At 37.6% G+C, this 19,227-nt stretch overlaps 1 protein-coding gene across 7 annotated transcripts in view; it reads left to right on the forward strand.

Moving 5' to 3' along the window:
- Positions 1–7,116: 7,116 nt before the first annotated feature.
- Positions 7,117–19,227, forward strand: part of Cntn1 (contactin 1) — a 446,523-nt gene continuing 434,412 nt past the window's right edge. For 4 of the 7 annotated variants that reach the window (XM_087199969.1, XM_087199967.1, XM_087199965.1 and 1 more), the window contains exon 1: positions 7,138–7,281. The gene's annotated coding sequence lies outside the window, so the exon portion shown is untranslated. Of the gene's footprint in view, positions 7,282–19,227 lie in introns of all 7 variants that reach the window. The other 3 variants (XM_004874004.4, XM_087199964.1, XM_087199970.1) reach the window with 3 other exon arrangements.

Genomic DNA, 19,227 nt, shown 5'->3' on the forward strand with positions numbered 1-19,227 from the left:
CAAGAGGCAGATGAACCTTCCATCAACCTAATTAACCCAAGTTGGTTGTTTATCAGGCTGGTTGTAACTTGAGAGTCCACTGTACCACCACAATGACATAAAGAAAATGCATTGTCTCTCTAGGGTGGGGATGTAGCTCAGTGTTAGAGTGCTTGTCTACCATTGGTGAGGCCCTGGGTTCAATCCTTAGTAACACAAAAAGGAAAAAAAAATCTTTTCCCTTGAAAGAACAAAATGGCTTAACAGAACAGAACTTACAGTCTCACACCTCTAGAGACCCAGAAGTCTGAATCAGTATCATCGGGCCACGTCTGAGCAGGATGAAGATGTAAGCAGGGCAGTGGTCTTTCTGGCAGATTTGGAGGACAGTCCTCTCCTGGCTTCTGCTGGCTTCTAGTGGCGGCTGGGACTCTAAGCATATGAGTGCAGTCCTCCAAGACAGCATCCCGAAATTTCTATCTGTTGCGTCTTCACATCACCATCTGCTCTGTGTAGTAAAATCTTCCTCTGCCTTCTTCTTATAATGGTACATGTGATTACATTTAGGGCAATCCCAGCTGGATAACCTGGAATAATCTTCACATCTCAAGAGCCTTAACTTATTTCCACCTGCAAACACTTTGTCCTATAAGGTTCCATTTACAGGTTCCGGGGATTCAGGGGGTCATTTTCTAACCTAGTACATACAGTTCACTCCTACTGGGGCTGCTTGGAGTGTGCTGTGTTCAAATGGTTCAGCGGTCAGTTTATGATTTGGTGATAGTTTATATTCTGAATTGAGGACTTTCTTCCTGGACCACTACTCTCTGGAACCTTCTACAGCCATGTAGAATTCTGTCACTTTTCTTTTCAGGCTAGAAAGATTGGCCCTTTTTTTGTTGTTGCCACTACTGCTGATGTTGTCTGACATTGAGCAACGATGTTGGAAAATCCTGGGCCCTGCTGTCAGGCCCAAAAGCTGTATAAAATGGAAAACTCATTAACTCTTTCCTTTTTCCATGTATAGATTTTACCTCTTCAATTTCTGCCTGCTTTTGACTATTCTTCAGTACCCTCAAGTTAGTTATTTTAATTATTTTGCTAAGAGTTTATATTTTATCTATAGGGGAGATGGTCCAGCAATAGCTACTTCTTTATTAATGAGGGTTGATCCTTCATATTTTTTTTTTTTTTTTTTGGTACTGGGGATCGAACTCAGGTCCTTGAGCTTGCAAGGCAGGCGACAGAACCACTGAGCTAAATCTCTGGTCCCCTTCATATTCTTTTTAATAATACAAGAGGGATTTCAGAAAGTAAAGCCTCAACAAATCACAATAGCTTGAAATCTTTTTAGAATATTTTTGTGACAAAATATATAAAAATTCTAAAATAAAAAGATAAATAGACTCTAAGTAACTGTATATGAAACAATATAGTTTTAAATAATCTGAGACAAAAGGAAATATGATTAGAAAATATCTGAACCATAATAAAAATAAGAAATATTAAAATATGACAAAAGTAGAGAAAAAACACTACTTAGAAAAAAATATTACTTTTAAAGGTAAATATTTAAAGAGAAGGCTGAAAAATCAGTGGTATATACTTCTAGCTCTAGAAGATTAAAAAAAGAATATCAAAGGAAAATTAAAACAAGGGAAAGAACAGAGATAAGAGCAGAAACCAATAAAATAAAAAAACATACACTAGAGAAAATTAACAAAGCCAAACTGATATTTGAAATGATTAATAAAATGTTTAAATACTGTAGAAAACCAGGAGGAGGAGGGAACCAGCAAATGTATCCATAATTAAAAATTAAAGTTAGATCATAAATATAAATCCAGTAGTCATTATTTATAAGGAAATGTTATGAAAAACTTTAGGCTAATAAATTTGAAAATTTGGATTAAGTGGAAATCTTTCCTCCATTCCCTGTTCTCCTCTTTTTGCTCCTTTCAGTCTTTTATTGGGGGGAGTGTGTGGCAAATATAGCAAGTATATCTGGGGAGGTGATTTATTTATTTGCTTGTTTATTTATTTATTTGCATAACTGGGCATTGAACCTAGGACCTTCACATTCAGCTACATCCTCAGTCCTTTTAAATTTTTTTTGTTTTTTAAAATTTTGAGACAGGGTCTTGCTAAATTACTCAGGCTTGCCTGATCCTCTGCCTCAGCTTCCTGGAGTGCTGAGTGTGTGCCACTATCCCCAAGGTTGGGTTGATAACCTTTTGTAAAGACACTAATACCATATTCTTAGCCCACAGTTTTGAATGTGACTATTGTGTAACTTTGCCCTTATTTTAAGGCATAGGAAACTGAAGTTTATAATCTCTCACCTGCCAGTTTAGCTACCAGTGAGCTAGTCTAGACTGAAACAGAGTTGCTATGGACCGAATGAATATAGTCCCCAAAACTCGTGAGTTGGAAACAATCTCCAAGCAACAGTTTAGAGAAGTGGGGCTGTAGGAGCTGATCATGTCAAGAAGCAGGCCTGGAGAAAGGAATAGCAGAGTTACTGTGGGAATGGGTCAGTCGTTTTGGCAATGGCTTCCTTAGAAGGACAAGTATGGCCCCCTTTGTCTCTCTCTTCTTCCCTCTCCCTCTTGCATGTGTATGCAAGCGCATGTGGTCCCTTGCCCTTCACCTTCCACCATGGGTGTGGTACCAGATAGTCCTTTCCAGATGCCAGCCTCCAGATCTTGGATCTCCCTGCCTCCAGAACTGTGAGGAAGTAAACTTCTGTTCTTTATCAGTTACCCAGTCTCAAGGATTCTGTTGTAACCACAGAAAATAGGCAAAGATAAAAGGTCTAACGTCCATTCTATGTCTACTGTAGATAGCAAGTGTAGTCATTATTTCATAAAGCTAGTCAGAAAATAGGATTTTCAATGTCAATTATAGCAATTGATAAGGGAGGAAAAAACATATTAAGTAATATAAACATATTAAAAGTGGCAGTTCCCTAATAGTATCTGACCTCTGACTCTCCATGAATAAGAGACTAAAGCTACAATTTAATAGTTGAATTGAGCATTGGCCCTCCCCATGAGATCTATGAGTCGAAAGAATTTAGAGGAAACGTACATCATGAACGTGCCCTTTTGTTAAGTTATATATTGAGTCCTATTACATGTACTGATTTCTTAAAAAGAAATCAGTAGACTCCATTGTGAAAGGATGGAATCTGTGTAAAGAGGTCCTGGTAATGTCGGCAGGTGGCTTTTTCTGTAAGTCTGCCCTTTTGGTACACAGCAGTCACCACCAAAATAAAAGGAATACTAATCTTACTCTTAATCCCCAGAAAAATTGAAGTGGCTCTTGGTAGTGCTAAGTAGACTGTATTCCCAGTATTTAACTAGTTTCCCAGTCTCATCCCCCTCACTCCCCTGCATAGTACTGACAGTGTGTGTGTGTGTGTGTGTGTGTGTGTCTATGTGCGTGCCTGTATGTGTACTCACACTCTGCTCCAGCATCCCTTTGCTTGCGTTCCCAATTGGCTCTGTAAAAGCTAGGTCAATGGACTGATGTGATCTTTGAGACGCTGCAGGCTGGGTCCAGCAAGATTCTTCAAACCAATAGGCAGAGCCTCTGTTGCATTTCTGCTGTGTTAAGTGCTGCTTGAAATTTTGATTGGGAAAAAAAAAACCCCGTTGTTTCTCTCCCTGCTTCTTTGTCACATCAGGCTATATTAGGAGCTGTTCTCCTGGAAAACTTGAAAGTGAGGAAATGGTGGGTGGAGCAGAGAAAAAGGAAGGGAATCCATGCTGGGGAAAGAGGTACTGTTGCTGTAGTTTCCTTTCCTCTCACTGAGATTTAATCAGTAGTTGGAGGAAATTGAAATGCTTGAAGAATGAGAGCTGATGTGGGTTGGAAGGAGGATATGACAGGGGAATACAATAGCAGGGCCAAGAGAAGTTCAGCAATGCAATGCCAAATAAATTATACTGTGGAGCTGTGAAAGTGATTAGGGAGTCAGAGCCACCCAGGGAACAAGGCAAAAATTGTCCCATTGTTTTGTTTTGAAAATCTGCAGATATACTGTATATCAGAGTGCCAGAGCAGGAGAATCTAGACTCATGTTTCTGATTCCATTCATCACATGAGAGAAAATCAGTGTCAGGGCCATCCTGCCTAGATGGCTACTCATTTCCCGTCAGCCTTCTGCAGAGCTCAACACCAGTCCTCGGTGCTTTGAGCTCACGAAGCAAATCTCAATTTTAGCTACTGTCTTAGTTATTTTTCCCATTGCTGAGACAAAATACCCAAAGTTAAATGCCCAAATTTTAAAAAAGGAAAATATTTATTTGGTGCACAGTTGTAGGGGTATCAGTTCATAGTTGGCTGGTTCCAAGGGAGGGTGACATGGCAGAGGGGAATCACAGAGGAGAAACAGTTCATGGCAGGCAGAAGCAAAGCAACAACTGACAAGCTACTTTCTGTCTCTTAGATTTTATCTGGCTAGCACTCACACCCTTAATCCCAGTATAACACGCTCTAGATCCTGCCACCTCTGAAAAAGCCACACCTATGACTTCGTGAGGCATTGGGGAGACATCTAGACACAAGCCATAACAACTACTGATCATGGATTTCTTAATTTCTAATTTATGTGACATTCATGTATTTAATAGAGAAGCTGGATTATAGAGGCATCAACTAAATAAGTCCTGAAAACTTAGATGATTCAAGGAGGGAAAAGGATAAATATTCTGTTGGAAGAGATACCAGAAAAAGTTACTGCTTTTGCAGTTGCAAAAATAATAGTGGATAGTCTTAAGATCTGGATACTAGATGTAGCCAGTTACATGACCTTGGGCAAATTACATTTGATTCCTTCCTTTACAGAGTAATTGGTGAAACGTAATGATTTCTAAGATTCTTTAAACTTTCACTTTTATAAACCATAACAACAAGTATATATTGTTGATAGATGTAGGGTGTGTCTTGTAAAGCAAACATTTTATACACACCATTGAGTTTTTCTACCATTGGGTTAGTAATGACTCCTGCTTACTTAAGAACATGGAGGGGGACTGTGCCTGAAAGTGATTTGGAAAATGTAAAATGCTCTGTAGCAAATGCAGATATATAGGTTTTGTTCTCTGAATCTAATAATCAATAACCTGGAAATGGTCTTTTATCTAAAAATATGTGAGGGGTCTGTTCCAAATAGAAATAATATGACTCTTTAGTCAAATGCATGATATTGTGTGCCCATGCGCACATGCTCACACAAGCATGCACACACACACACACACACACTCACACACACACAATCTGGAAATAAATAGTGTGCCTTTAAATAAAGGATGTCCTGCATGACAGCTTTCTCTCACTCACCACTGTATTTATAATAATACTTGCTGAAGCAATGAATGAATAAGGAATGGAAGAAGGCACATAGCATAGACATCTTTAGTATTCTTGCATTTCCAATTTCAATTCCTGTGCTACCCTGAGTGCTTTTTTTTTTCTTTTACATTCTGCCTTCTCTTCTGTTTAAACCTAGAGGAGCTCATTGTGACCCAAAATAATTTATGCCAAGAAATCAAAAGATGATAGTACTGAAAATGCACATTTTCTACTATGTATTTTACCATCTTAATTGCCTTGTGAGCCCCTGTATAACAAGTTGAATGCATTATTGTTTAGTTCCATAGTACCTAGCACAGAGTGTGGCACAGAATGAGTGCTCAGCAATTCATGAATGACTCATCCAATTGAATGGAATAATTGGTGTGAGTCCTGCAGGTGAAGGTACAAGACTAAGGGAGTACTAAGTAAAATCACAACTTGGGAGGTTTTGAAACTTGTCATTACATTTTCAGTCATTTCCATTCCCTGTTAGGAAGATTCCTACCCACAAGTCATATTTGTTGTTCTCTGTTAATTACCTGTAAAGTGGCCCTTTTCCACTTTCAAAAGCATTAAGTATTATGAAGGAAACATTTTATGATGTCTGGTAATATTATTAACTGTAAGCACCAAAATGACAGTGTACACTTTTTACTTAGCATTTAATAGCATTTAATAACAATGTCATCTCTAACAGTTGTCTAAGTGCCCCAAGACTATCATAAGCTCTTTAAAGATGAATTGTATGAACAGCATTACTTAAGATGGCCACTTAATTTAGGTGGGAGAAATTTTGACTATTTGTAGGCAGGGAGGCACCAAACCAAGACATTCCCTGCTCCCAATTTTACTTACAATCTTCGTAATTTGTTCTTTCATTTAAGGAGTCCCTTGGGTTTCATAGCATTCAGATCCTCCCTGGATAGACAGTGGAGATGAACAAAGGGTATAAAGTTATTTTGCCCGGTTCACCTCCACTAGAAGGGAGGCGTGGAGTCACTTATGTTCTGATGCCCTTTACATTCTCTCAGGGTTTGAATACAAACAAAAAAGAAATGATGGACTCACATCAGCAGGAAAGTAACTGTCAGTCTGGAGATTACATTAAGATTTTAGCTACCAATTGAACTACTCAAGACATGTCCCTTAATTTGTTTCCTGTACTGTTTGCAGCCTTTGTCCATTTGAAACACTTGCTATCAGGGGATATTTTGGAGTTTTCTGTACTTAAGCAGAAACGGGTCAACCTTCCTACTGTAAGAAAAGCTACCATGTTATAATTAGTTTAATTAGAAAAAAAATCCTGAAATTAAGTCCCAACATTTAAAAAATTGCGAGCTGTTATATATATATATATATATATATATATATATATATATATATTTTTTTTTTTTTTTTTCTCCTATTTCCTAGCCGAGTTCATGCTGCTCTGTCGGAGCACTGCCTCTGATATTTTCGCCTGTCAAATCTCCCTGAGCAGATGGTCCCTTCAGGAAAGCTCAGGGAAGTGTGGGGCGTCTGGTTATGACAAGCCCCTCCCTCCCTCTTGGGACCTCAAGTGACAAGTCCTCAAGGCGATTTCTGTCCTCCTTGGGGTCCTTGACCGAGTGGCTGCGGTTTTGGCACCACTGGCTGCAGAGACCCTTTGCGGTTGGGTTCATCAGCCACCCGGGTCCGCAACAAGCCCTGGTCAGTGAGAGTGATATCTCTGACGTCCAATCAGAGAGCCGAGTTTCTCCCCGGCCCCGCCCCACTTTCCCCGCGGGCCCAATCGCCGCTCTCCGAGGCCGGGCGTCTGCTGTCAAGTACCTCGGTGGGCTCCGCCGAGGCGAGGAGGGGCGCTGGTGAGAGATGCGCTCCCAGGTGTCTGCCGCGGAAGTGGGAAACCTGTAGGCTATGGTCCAGCTGTGCCGCGCCAAGGCGAGCAGGAGCTGGGAACAGGTAGGAGGCAGGACTTTCCCTTCTTTGCAAATAAAGAATGTGTGTTTCCAACCCGTAGCCTCCCTACCCCTTCCCCCTGCCCCGCCCTTGTTACCCCAAATCTCCCGTGGTCGCTGCAGCTCTGTTCCTGAAGTACGGAAGGAAGGACTGGGTTAAGGTTGCCGGTGCCAGAGGGATGCGGGAGCCTAGGGGCGACGGGTCGGGAAGGGCTGCAGTGCCCCAGGTGAGGGGACTCAGCCTCGGCTCTGCTGTTCAACTTTCATCTGTGGGCTGCGGCTGTCCCCGCCGGCGACTCGCCTAGGGATGCCGTGTGGACCCGGCAGAGGTCGACACGAGGGGTCTCAGATCACCAGAGCTCCTGTCCTTTCCACGCCCGTCCGGACCCTCCTCTTCCCTGCGCTACACCTTCGGTCTGGACTCGCGTGTCCAGGCTACAGCTGGGGGTGATTGCAGCGAGGGCGGGGAGGACGTGCTGCCTCCGGGCTCCTCTGCGAAGAACTAGCTCTCTTCAGGAGTGGGGGTTGGGGAGGAATTCCTGCAACTGGAAGGCCTTTTCCGATTAATTACGCCTCTATTGAGAAGGCACAAGCCCTTCTCCGGGACCTGCTGCAGACCGAGAAGGGCAGAGACAGCAGCAGGCTTTGCCTCTTCTCTCCTACCGGGTGTTTTCTTTTGGGAATCACCGCCTCACCTAGTTTCAGAAAGATGGGTTTGGTCTCAGGGATTCCCAGAGTCCAATGACTGTGCCCGGATGGACTCCAGAATGACGAGAGGCAGCCACCCTGGGTGATGGCATCGGGGTAGTAGATGTTGGCCCAGTGCCTCTTGCTTCTGGAGACAGACTGCTGAGAGCAGTAGGAAGAATTGCAGAGAAACCAGACACTGCATCTCTTTCAGAGACTGCAGGCTGCACCCTGCTCTGAAAATTCCTGAAAAATTAGGTTGATGGGAAGGAGAAAAGAAGGGAGAGCTGCAACCTTTCTTCATATTTATTTTTTTCATGCCAAATCCAGCATGGGCATTTGTATGTGTGCTAGCGCGTGCACATCTCCAAGGTGGAGCTATATATAGCTCCTGAACACCCAGCCTGGCTTCCCTGCTGCTGAGCAGGCTGCCTTGTCCTTCTACAGCAATCTGCAAGCGCTGAGTGGGAGGGACGAGAGAGAATCAAATTCTCCATTGGGGGAAAAGCCAGAGAAAAGGCACTCAACTGACGAAACCCTGCATGAAATAATTTCTGCAACCCACATAAAGATCAATATTTTGAAATATTATTTTGAATTTATTCTTAGAGTGCTATCTTATCATCCATTTCCTTACATTTTTCAGTTTCACAGTGTGCATATGAACCTAAGCACCATGAAGTGTAACATACGTCAGATAAATACATGCCCTATCTGGGATATTTTATTAAACTCATCAGAGCATAATTATCTGCTTATGGCTGTACCTTGGTTATTTGGGAGTAAATGTACCTGGGTGGTAATTTACAGCTAGCAGTATTTGGAGGTCTTGAAAAGGACCCACCCACTTTCTAGGATTCCTAATTATGTAACTGTTAGAATCTTCCAGGGATAATTTTGGTAGTATATCTCTTTGCACAAAATTTTCTTGTGGACTTATTTAAATTCATGCTGCAGTTTCATATCATACTTATTTTCATACCTTATTACTTTGATTTTATAGATGTACCTGTATTTATTTTTCCTACTGCCTGTAATTATTTATTCCTGATGATAAAATAACATTTCCATTGTTACACATGAGAAAAATTGAGATTTGGAAGACACATGTGATGTGCCTCAAGTCTTCTAAAATCATCAAACTTAATATTGCAATAAACTACTGTGTATTTATAATGCATAGCAATTTTTCTTCAAGTAGAATACCGTTCAGCTTCCCAACAACGTTGATACTGTTAACAATATACACTGAGTTTCTTCAGTTCAGATCTTATATATATTCCTAGAAAATTCAATTCTGACTTTCTAGAACATAAGTATAATGTGCCATATATATTTTTTTTTGGTATGGGGGATCAAACTCGGGACCTTGTGCTTGCGAGGAAGGTGGTGGAATCACTGAGCTAAATCCCTGGCCCACCATATTATTTTGTAGATACACGATTTAGTCTGCCATCACAGGCAGAGGAAGTTGGCTTTTAATTTTGGCTCTGTAACTGCCTGATTATATGATCTGGGGCAAATTGGTTACGCTCTTAGGGTTTCAGTTTCTTTGTTTGTAAAAGGAGGGTAGTAAGTAGCATTGAGTTTTTAGGTTGCTGTGAAAGTTCTACAACATGTATACATGTTTCCCTAGTGGGTCACCAATGGAGCTACTATTAGTTATAATACATTGATCTGTATCAACTACATGCATTTTTAACATTCGTGGTTCGATCACAGAGTTACCTCTCCTCTCTAGTAGATAACTTTCATTTGGAAACCTTATCACAGTTGGTCATGTTTTTGTTGCTTAACCTTGTTTGCATACCTGTTTTGTTTTCCATTAGACAGCAAGTACTTTGAAGAAGAATACTAATACCTCATCACATGGAACTCTATTGTGTTCTGTACACTTATTTGCATGGAACACAGTTCTAAGAACCAAAAAAGTGCTTGCTGAAAAGCATCACCATAAGGGATTATATGGATGGGTGCTGCAATCATTTGGGAGTAATTTATTTATAGAAGGCTAGCACTGGAAACTATGGAAATTTGAGGCTCCACTGTCCTCTCTGTGATGAGTAATGGATAATGTGAGGTGTTTCTATATCCTTCCACTGCTTGATTCAATTTTCTAATAGTGGTGATGACTCTGTACTGGTTCTTCCCTACATTCTTTCATATCTTGCACCCATTGCAACCAACAAGACACCTACTTGTATTTCTCTATACAAAACATGCCATATACTGTACCTTATTATAAAATAAATTAGCAAATGGCTTCATCTCCATTCTTTTCTCCTTATAAATTGGCTGTCATCAACCTCATGTCATTAAACCTATCCTAAGTCATCAGTGAACTCTTCCTCTTCAAAACCAATGTTTAGTTTTTTAATTAGTGTTTGTTTTCCCTTCTGACCTGTCATTTTCCATATGGTCCTTTTCCCCCTTGAAATTTTACTTCTTGATATTCCAATGCTCTGATATCAATTTTTCTCTTTTCTAGCCCTCTATTCTTTGTCTCCCTCCCATCTCCTCTTGCCCCACATTGATGTCAATTTACTATTTTATTGGAAATAAAATTTCCTTCTCCATTTCTATTCCTAAAATCTCCCTCATTAGCTGTTCCAAAATACTATCCTAGATACCAAGAACAGAGGCTTTTGAAGCAAGCCTACATGTGCTAATATTTACATATCATTGTGCAGACAAATGAATGTCAACTAGTCAACTGGAGTTTATAATAGCACTTGTTTTAGAGGGTTTTCATTTGTTTTTATGGTAATGGTGATTGAACCCAGGGCCTAATGAATGTTTGGCAAGCACTCTAGCACCAGGCTACATTCTCAGGTAGAGGATTTTTTAAAAATATACATTAAGTGAGTTAATGCACGTAGAATATTGAAAATAGTGATTGGCCTATAATAATTATTTGTAAATAATAAACATTGCTAGGGGCTGGGGATTTAGCTCAGTGGTTTCACTGCCTACTGTGCAAGCACAAGGACTTGAGTTTGATCCCCAGTACCAACCCCCCCCCCAAAATAATAACAATAACAACAAAAACATTGCTAGAAGTACTGTTTATGGTAAAGATAATATACACAGTCAAAAATGTTCTCTGCTTTTTCCCATCACTAGCCATTACCTCTACACTCACTTTTACCAATAGATGCTATATCTATTAAGCTTTCTGGCTTGTGCTTAGTTCTTTAGACTTTTTCTTCTACCCCTGGTTGTCTACCATCTATTCAGTAATTAATTTATTCATTTTTATCTTAACTATAATTTGCATCCTTCTGTGTTTTCTCCAGTGCCTGTTTCATCTGTTATTAGATTAATGCTTGGATTAGTGCAATAAGCAATGTATCCATCTCTCTGCTTTAATCTAAGATGCCACATGGTATTATGTATATGATGTATTTCAAATTTCCATTACTGTTTCTACTTTGATTTGAGACTTTCACTACACTTTAATTCACATCTTAAGGAGCTCTGAATTTGGAAAAAGTGACACTTAGGTTCAACTTGTACGAACAGAACTTTATGTGACCTTGGAAATGTAGCAGAAGGAGGATGGGACGTTTATTTCACTATGGTTGTATGAATGACTTATTGTGTGCAATTGCATTTAAAAGTGTATGACTACTTATTAAAAATAATATGAAGCAAAAGTAGCATTTTCTTTTTTTTAATTTTTATTTTTTGGTACTGGGGGTCAAACTTGGGACCTTGCTCTTGTGAGACAGGCGGTAGAACCACTGAGCTAAATCCCCGACCTCAGTAACATTTTATGATTACAAGGAAATGCAGAATCATTTTAAAGATGGAAATAAAGAAAACTCCATGTAGAGATACACACTCTCATTCTTCCAGTCTTGTTGTTATGAATATACAAAGGGATTTTCCATATGCAGATTTGAGTTTATAGTGAATATTCTTTTTTATTTAGCTTTTTAAAAAATTTATATCATACCCTAAATATTTATTCCATTAAATATTATTAGACATTTTTATGGGTTCCAAATTTTCTGCTATAGAGATAGTGCCTTCAGAGGATTTCCAGTTTTAGAGTTAACAAATTGAATATAAACGTACTTTAATTTTTTTTTCATTTTTGATCATTTCCTTGAACATGTTCAAGGTTACTAGGGAAAAAGTACAAGTACTATAGCCACCTAATACCAACAAATTACTTCCCCCCAAATGTATGCACACATTTATATGCTACAAGATAGGTGTATAAATTTGGCAATACAGTACTACTCTCATTAACACTGGTATTATGACTTAAAAACCGACTATTTTGATAGTAGAAATAGTGTGTGTAGTAATTCTTTTAAATTATATTTCTAGTTTCAGATGAGTTCAAGGAATGTATTTATTGGCTTTTTATTTCTTTTTCTTTTTTTTTTTTTTGGTACTGGGGATCAAACTCAGGACCCTGCGCTTGCAAGGCAGGCGCTGGAACCACTGAGCTAAATCCCTGGCCCTGGCTTTTTATTTCTTAATCTGTGGATTACATTTGACTATTGGAGTGTTCATATTTTCTTCATATAATAGGAAATCTCCACATCATAACAATAGTTGACATCTGTAATAAACAGTTTTCTCAGCTTTCTGCCTTTTTGAAAATACTTTCTGATGTGCAGAATTTTACAACTTTATTTTAATTTATAAATCTATTGCATTACTATCTATTGTACCTTCACGACTCTGAAAACTTTCCGTCACCTAACAAAGAATTGAATACAAAACACATACCTGAGGAAGCTAACACTGGATACAGTTCCCTCTTTGAAGGGAGATTTGACTTATGTATATCATATGTATATCCCAATGTGAAATGTCTCCTGGGGACACAGAAAATACACTTATAGTATTAGAATCCCATTATTCTTTATGTGGCTCTTCCATGAACTGACTAGTACCTTAATTCTTTCTGAGCTACTATTATCCATTTTAAAAGTGCCACGGGGAAAAATGTACTGTAGAAGATATTAATGACCAGGTTACTCAGCCAGAGCAGGGCACATTGTTTGCACAATTATTTGAATGACTCAGGCACTAAATCTGCTTCTGCCAGGATTATCCAGATGGTCCTTAATTCACTGGATAATTGCTCACTCTGTGCTTGATTTTCACGATGTAGTCCTGAGAGTGTCATTGCTTTTTCTTTGCTGTTTTGTTACTACATACTCTCAAAATGCTTAGGACTGGTCATATTACCTTCTTTAGTGAGAGACAGGCTGCCTGGTCCTTAAGTGCGCAAGTTTTTTTTTTTTTTTGGTACCTGGGATTGAACTCAGGTCCTTGCACTTGTGCGGCAGGTGGCGAAACCACTGAGGTAAATCCCCAGCCCCAGTGCACAAGTTTTAAGACTTACAGAGAGCTTTGTATTAAATCCATCCTATTAATTACTAGCTGTGTGATTAGGGGTTGGTTACTTAATATTTTAAGATTTGTTTTTTGTAATGAACATATTCAGAATTCAGAGTCCTCCTTTCAGTTGCCCTCCCTTGTAGCCCTCCTTCCCTTCAAGCTCTTTCTCCACATCACAAGCATAGCTGCCTTTCCAAAACCAATTTCATCATATACCTCTTTGGCTCAAAATCTTTTTAAATCCCAAAGTGAGATGTTCAAAGACCTTTGAATTGTAAAAGCTTTTTATCACATGGGGCCTGGTAACTTTTCTAAATGCATTTTCTTAGCACTCAAATATCTTCCATCTCCAGTTCACCATGCTGGTCACACTGAATTGATTGAATGTATGTTTTTTCTTCTCCCATCTCCTCCCCACAACATGTTTTATGGTCTGCTGTAAATACCTTGGCTCTGTCTGTCATGCAACTGACCTGTCTAGCCTATTCATGCCTCCAGTCAGGTGCTACTTCCCAGGATTTTTAGTCTTGAGTTTTAAGCCTTGATTTAGTGCTTCCAAAAACTCCATGAATATCCCTACCCTAGCTCTACCTATACTATATTGTAATTGATTGTCTACTACCCCTGCTATGAGATCTTGAGGATAGAGATCATGCATAATTCTTCTTTGTGTCCAGTGAAAGACCTCACATTGTTAATACCCAATAATATTTTCTGAAGACAATGATAAAAAATTAAGAGTAAACTAGACTTTAAGATTTCAACAAATGCAGGATTGAAATTTTTACCTTAAAAATGAACTAATAAAAAGAGGCATGCTAATCTTCACAATATTTCAAAAATTAATGTCCTGTTTTTAAAATTTATACAAGATAGATGAAAGCTATTAGTGGAGAATTTTGAAATAAAACTCCATGCCTCTAATAATTCCAAAATGCCAAACAAATAGGTAAATTTTTAAAAAATAATTCTGCGTTTTTGGATAAACAGAAATGTATTGTTACATAGACAATATAGATATACAAATTTAACCAAATTGAAATTATTGGAAAAATCAACTCCTTTTTTGTTTATTTAATAGACTCTTCCACTGTTGTCATCTTTGATAGCTTACATTACTTTGGTTATCCTCACTTTTATAACCCAATTTGACCCTTTGCAAGGGTCTTGAAAGTTAGATTGAAAGACATGATTATCTACATTTACCAATAATCAAACACAGACAAACAAGTCATTTCCTTCAGTTCACATGGTAGTGGCAAAACTGGACAAGAAGCAAGTGAATTTTATAGTTTAATGTTCTGTGTACTAGGTATGGTTACTCAAAGCATTTCACTTAAAGTTTACTTCCACTATTATGTTCAGGGTAAGCAAATTAGTCTTAATTTTAATAATCCATTGTCCTGAGTAATCTAGTAGGAATTTGGTGCACTAATAAATACACACAGTATTTACTTTTTTAAAAAATAATTTGTGGGCTGGGGATTTAGCTCAGTGGTTCCACCACCTGCCTTGCAAGAACAAGGTCCCAAGTTCAATCCCTGGTACCAAAAAAAAAAAAAAAAAAATTTGAGAAGAAACCAGCTCACAGGAGTATTTGATTTAAACATGTCTTAAAATCTTATATTTACTAGTTTGATCATTTCAGCTACACACACACACACAGTATTATAGTTATAATATTTTTTGTTTTACTTTTTCTGGCAAATGTTCTTTCCTTTATTTTTCATTAAAATTATTAAATTTTTTTTGCATATTCTTAGTTTTTAAATTTATTCTTCATTATGGTTTATCATATAATTCCATACAATCTTAGAGAATCAGAGACAGTGAACACAATTTTTTAAAAATAGTATGTGTTGAATAATAAATTTATGAAAAATTGATAGTCTAATGATCTAATCTAGCTTGAAAACTAAAAGTTTCTACTTTTAGTAAACGTTCAACTAAAAGTAAAACTTACTGAATTATAAGATTCATTTTTCTACTGCGTGATGGTGCATACCTGAAATCCCAGGACTCTGGAAGGCTGACACAGAAGAATTGGAAGTGTGAGCCCATCATGGGCAATTTAGTGACACTGCAAGACCCTTTCTCAAAATAAAAAGTATGTAGGCTAGAATGTACCTGACAGTGAAGGCCCTAGGTTCAATCTCCAGTACCCCTAAAAAATAAATAAAAACTAAAAAATAAAAAGTTTTTTTTAAATTTGTGCAAATGCCTGTTTCTATGATATCACTTCAGTTCACCACCACTTACTGAACACTTAGTGTAGGGCATTATTTTAAATGTGTTGTGCACAGCTTCTCAAAACTTTACAAAACCAGTAAAGTAGGCTTTTAAAATTTGTTATTCCTATTTTACAGATCAAGAAAATAAGAGATTTATTAAAAAAGCAAATACTTAGGGAGGCTAGACTGCACATCCAAGTTGTCTGACTGGCTTTAAAGCCTAAGTATTTTTTGTTTGTTTTTGTTTTTTAGTTTTTTGGTACTCCGGGCGGCCACAGCACCACTGAGCTAAATCTCTGCCCCTAAAGCCCAAGTTTTTCATCATTGTGTTCTTTGTACCCAACCTTACTCCCAAAGATTCCTGGTTCTAGAGTCATAGTTTAAAACTTTTCTGCATGAACAGAATTTATTCCTATACTCTCAAATCTATTTAACGTTAACCTGAGAATTGAATTCTTCTAGGGCCAGCGATGTAGCTCAGTGGCACTGCTGCTGCCTCTCAAGTGCAAAGTCCTGAGTTTGATCCCTGGTACCAAAAAAAAAGAAAAAAAGAAAAAGAAAAGAATTGAATTCTTTTAAATTTGCATTGTTTTGTTTTTTGATAGCTCATAAACAAAAAGGACTTCCATTATAGAGACTTACATGGTGAACTTTTCCAAATATGAATGAGATCAATACACTGTATAATTTAAAGATTATTAGAATTTTGACCTAAGTATGAAAATTTTTATTTTTCTGCCCTCCTATTACTCTCTAACATCACAAATCATAAGGCTTCTAATTTGATAGTGCTTAATTATCATGGTTTAATGAAAATACAGATTTGTTATCTATAACAGAGAAGATGACTGTTAAGATATTGCAAACCATATTTTTAATATTCTAGCTGGATACATGACTTGTATACAAGAATATTTTACATCAGATAAAAATTTACATTAAAATTAATGAAATACATTTTAAAGTCTTTTGAAATGCCTAATGGACGGATTTACCTGGTCTACATTATGTACATATATTATTTACCTACATTATTTACATATATTACAATCATATATTATCATATATTGTGTTATATTGTGAAATATCACAACTCTGGTTACTAAAAGCATTAACCCAGTTGTAAATTTTGTATTATATGTGAGTTGAATGACAATGAAAGCAAGACAACTACTTTCCATAAAGCACCACATTCTTACATTCCTTAAAAAAATAACTTTTTAAAGTTAAAAATAACAAAAATGTAGAAAAAATACACTGAAGGGACTGGGGATTTAGCTCAGTGGTTTTCTGCATCTGTTGAAGTGATCATTGGTTTTTGTCCTTGGCTCTAGTAATATAGTGTAATACATTTATTGATTTGCATATGTTGAACCATCCCTGCATTTCTGGGTTGAATCCCACTTGGTCAGGGCGTATAATCTTCTTGATGGTCTTCTGCACTCTGTTTGGCAGTATCTCTTTGAGGATATTTGAATCTATGTTCATTTGTGAGATTGGCCTATAGTTATCTTTTTTGGTTGGGTCTTTCTCTACTTTGGGGATCAATGTGATGCTTGCTTCCAGAAATGAATATGGAAGTATTGCTTCCTTTTTAATTCCATTGAAGAGTTTAAACAGTAGTGTCAAGAGATCATCTCTGAATGTCTGGTAGAATTCAGTAATGAAACCATCAGGCCCTTGGCTTTCCTTAGTTGGTAAGATTTTAATTATGTTCTCAACTTCATTCATTGATATTGGGTTGTTTAGAATCTTTAGGCCTTCTTCATTCAACTTTAGTAATTCATATGTATCTAGAAATCTGTCCATTTCTTCTTTGTTTTCCATATCATTGGTGTATAGGTTCTCAAAGTAGGTACTGATGATCCTCTGGATTTCTGCTGGGTCTGTTGTAATTTCACCCTTTTAATTGCTAATTGCATTCACCCTTTTCATTCCTAATTTCATTCCTAATTTGGCCCTTTCTTTCCTTTTTTTGATAAGGTTGGCTAAGGGTTTGTCAATTTTATTTATTTGTTTGAAGAACAACTCTTTGCTTCATTGATATTTTTTGTATAATTCTCTTAGCCTCTATTGCACTGATTTCTTCTCTGATCTTTATAATTTCCTCTCTTGTATGAGCTTTGGGTTTGTCCTGCTCTTTTTTTCTAGAATCTTGAGATTCAGCATTAGGTTGTGTAATTGGGCTCACTCTGTTTTCCTAATATGAGTATTCACTGCTATGAATTTCCCTCATAAGACTGCTTTCATTGTGTCCCATAGATTCCAGTATGTTGTATTGGCATTGTCATTTAATTGTAGGAACTCGGTGATTTCTTGTTTAATTTCCTCAGTGACCCATTGGTTGTTCAACAATTATTGTTCATTTTCCATGTGTTTATGAAATTCTTGCTATTGATCTCCAATTTCATAGCACTATATTCTGATAATATACAGGGGATAATTTCAATCCTTTGTACTTACTTAAACATGTTCTATGAGCAAGTATGTGGTCTATTTTGGAGAATGACCTATGTGCAGGTGAAAAGAAAGTGTATTCTGATTTTGTGACTTGGAACACTCTGTAAACATCTGTTAAGTTAATTTGTTCAAGAGTTTAATTGAGTTCTAGTATTTCATTTTTTATTGTTTTTCTAGTTGATTTATCTATTTGTGACAGTGGGGTATTGAGATTCCCCAATACTATTGTATTAGCACTTATTTGATTTTTCTTGTCCATTAGTGTTTTTTTTTCTTATAGTTGAGAGCATATTGTTTGGTGCATATATATTTACAATTGTCATCTCTTCCTCTTGGATTGTTCCCTTTACAAGGTGTATTGTCTCTCTTTGTCTCTCTTAATCAATGTCAGTTTAAATCCATTTGATCTGCAAAGAGGATTGCTATTCCTGCTTTTTTTCAGGTTCCTGTTGCATGGAATATTGTTTTCCATTCTTTAACTTTCAGTCTATGAGTTTGTTTTGGAATTAAGTGTGCTTCTTGTATGCAACATATTTTTTTGGTTTTGTTTTGTTTTGGTACTGGGGATTGAACTTGGGACTGTATGCTTGCAAGGCAGGTGGTAGAACCACTGAGCTAAATTCCCAGCTGCAACATATTGTTGGATCTTGCTTCTTGACCCATTCTGCCAGTATATTTCCTTTGATTGCTGAATTGAGACCATTAACATTGATGGTCATAACTGATATGTATTGACTTATCCTTGTCATGACTTTTTCTTTTTTTTGGATTCTCCCTCTTTGCGTTTAATTTCTTGTCACGTTCAATGGATTCATTCTTCTGGGCTTCCTGGGGTTGTGATCCTCATTGTCTTTTCCTAGGATATTGTCTAAAATTTTTTGGAGTGCTACTTTGGTATTTATGAAGTTCCTAAGGTGCCCTTTTTCTTGAAGTTATCTTATTTCTCCATCAATTTTGAAAGATAGTTTTGCAGGGTACATCAATGTGGGTTGGAGGTTGTTTAGTTTTAGGGCTTGAAATACTTCACTGTAAGCTCATCTTGTCTTGAGGGTTTGTGTTGAGAAGGCTGCTGTGATTCTGATGGGCTTTCCTTTGTACGTGATTTGTTTCTTTTCTCTAAGTGCTTGTAGAACTTTGTTCTTCTGTTGGGTTTCTGTAATCTTAACTATTATATGCCTATGTGCAGTTTTTTTTGATCAAGGCTAGTT

The sequence above is a fragment of the Heterocephalus glaber genome, unplaced genomic scaffold (genome assembly GCF_053883595.1).
Source record: "Heterocephalus glaber isolate CG9 unplaced genomic scaffold, H.glaber_assembly_v1.0 deba00001733, whole genome shotgun sequence".
In the NCBI taxonomy this organism is placed as follows: domain Eukaryota; kingdom Metazoa; phylum Chordata; class Mammalia; order Rodentia; family Bathyergidae; genus Heterocephalus; species Heterocephalus glaber.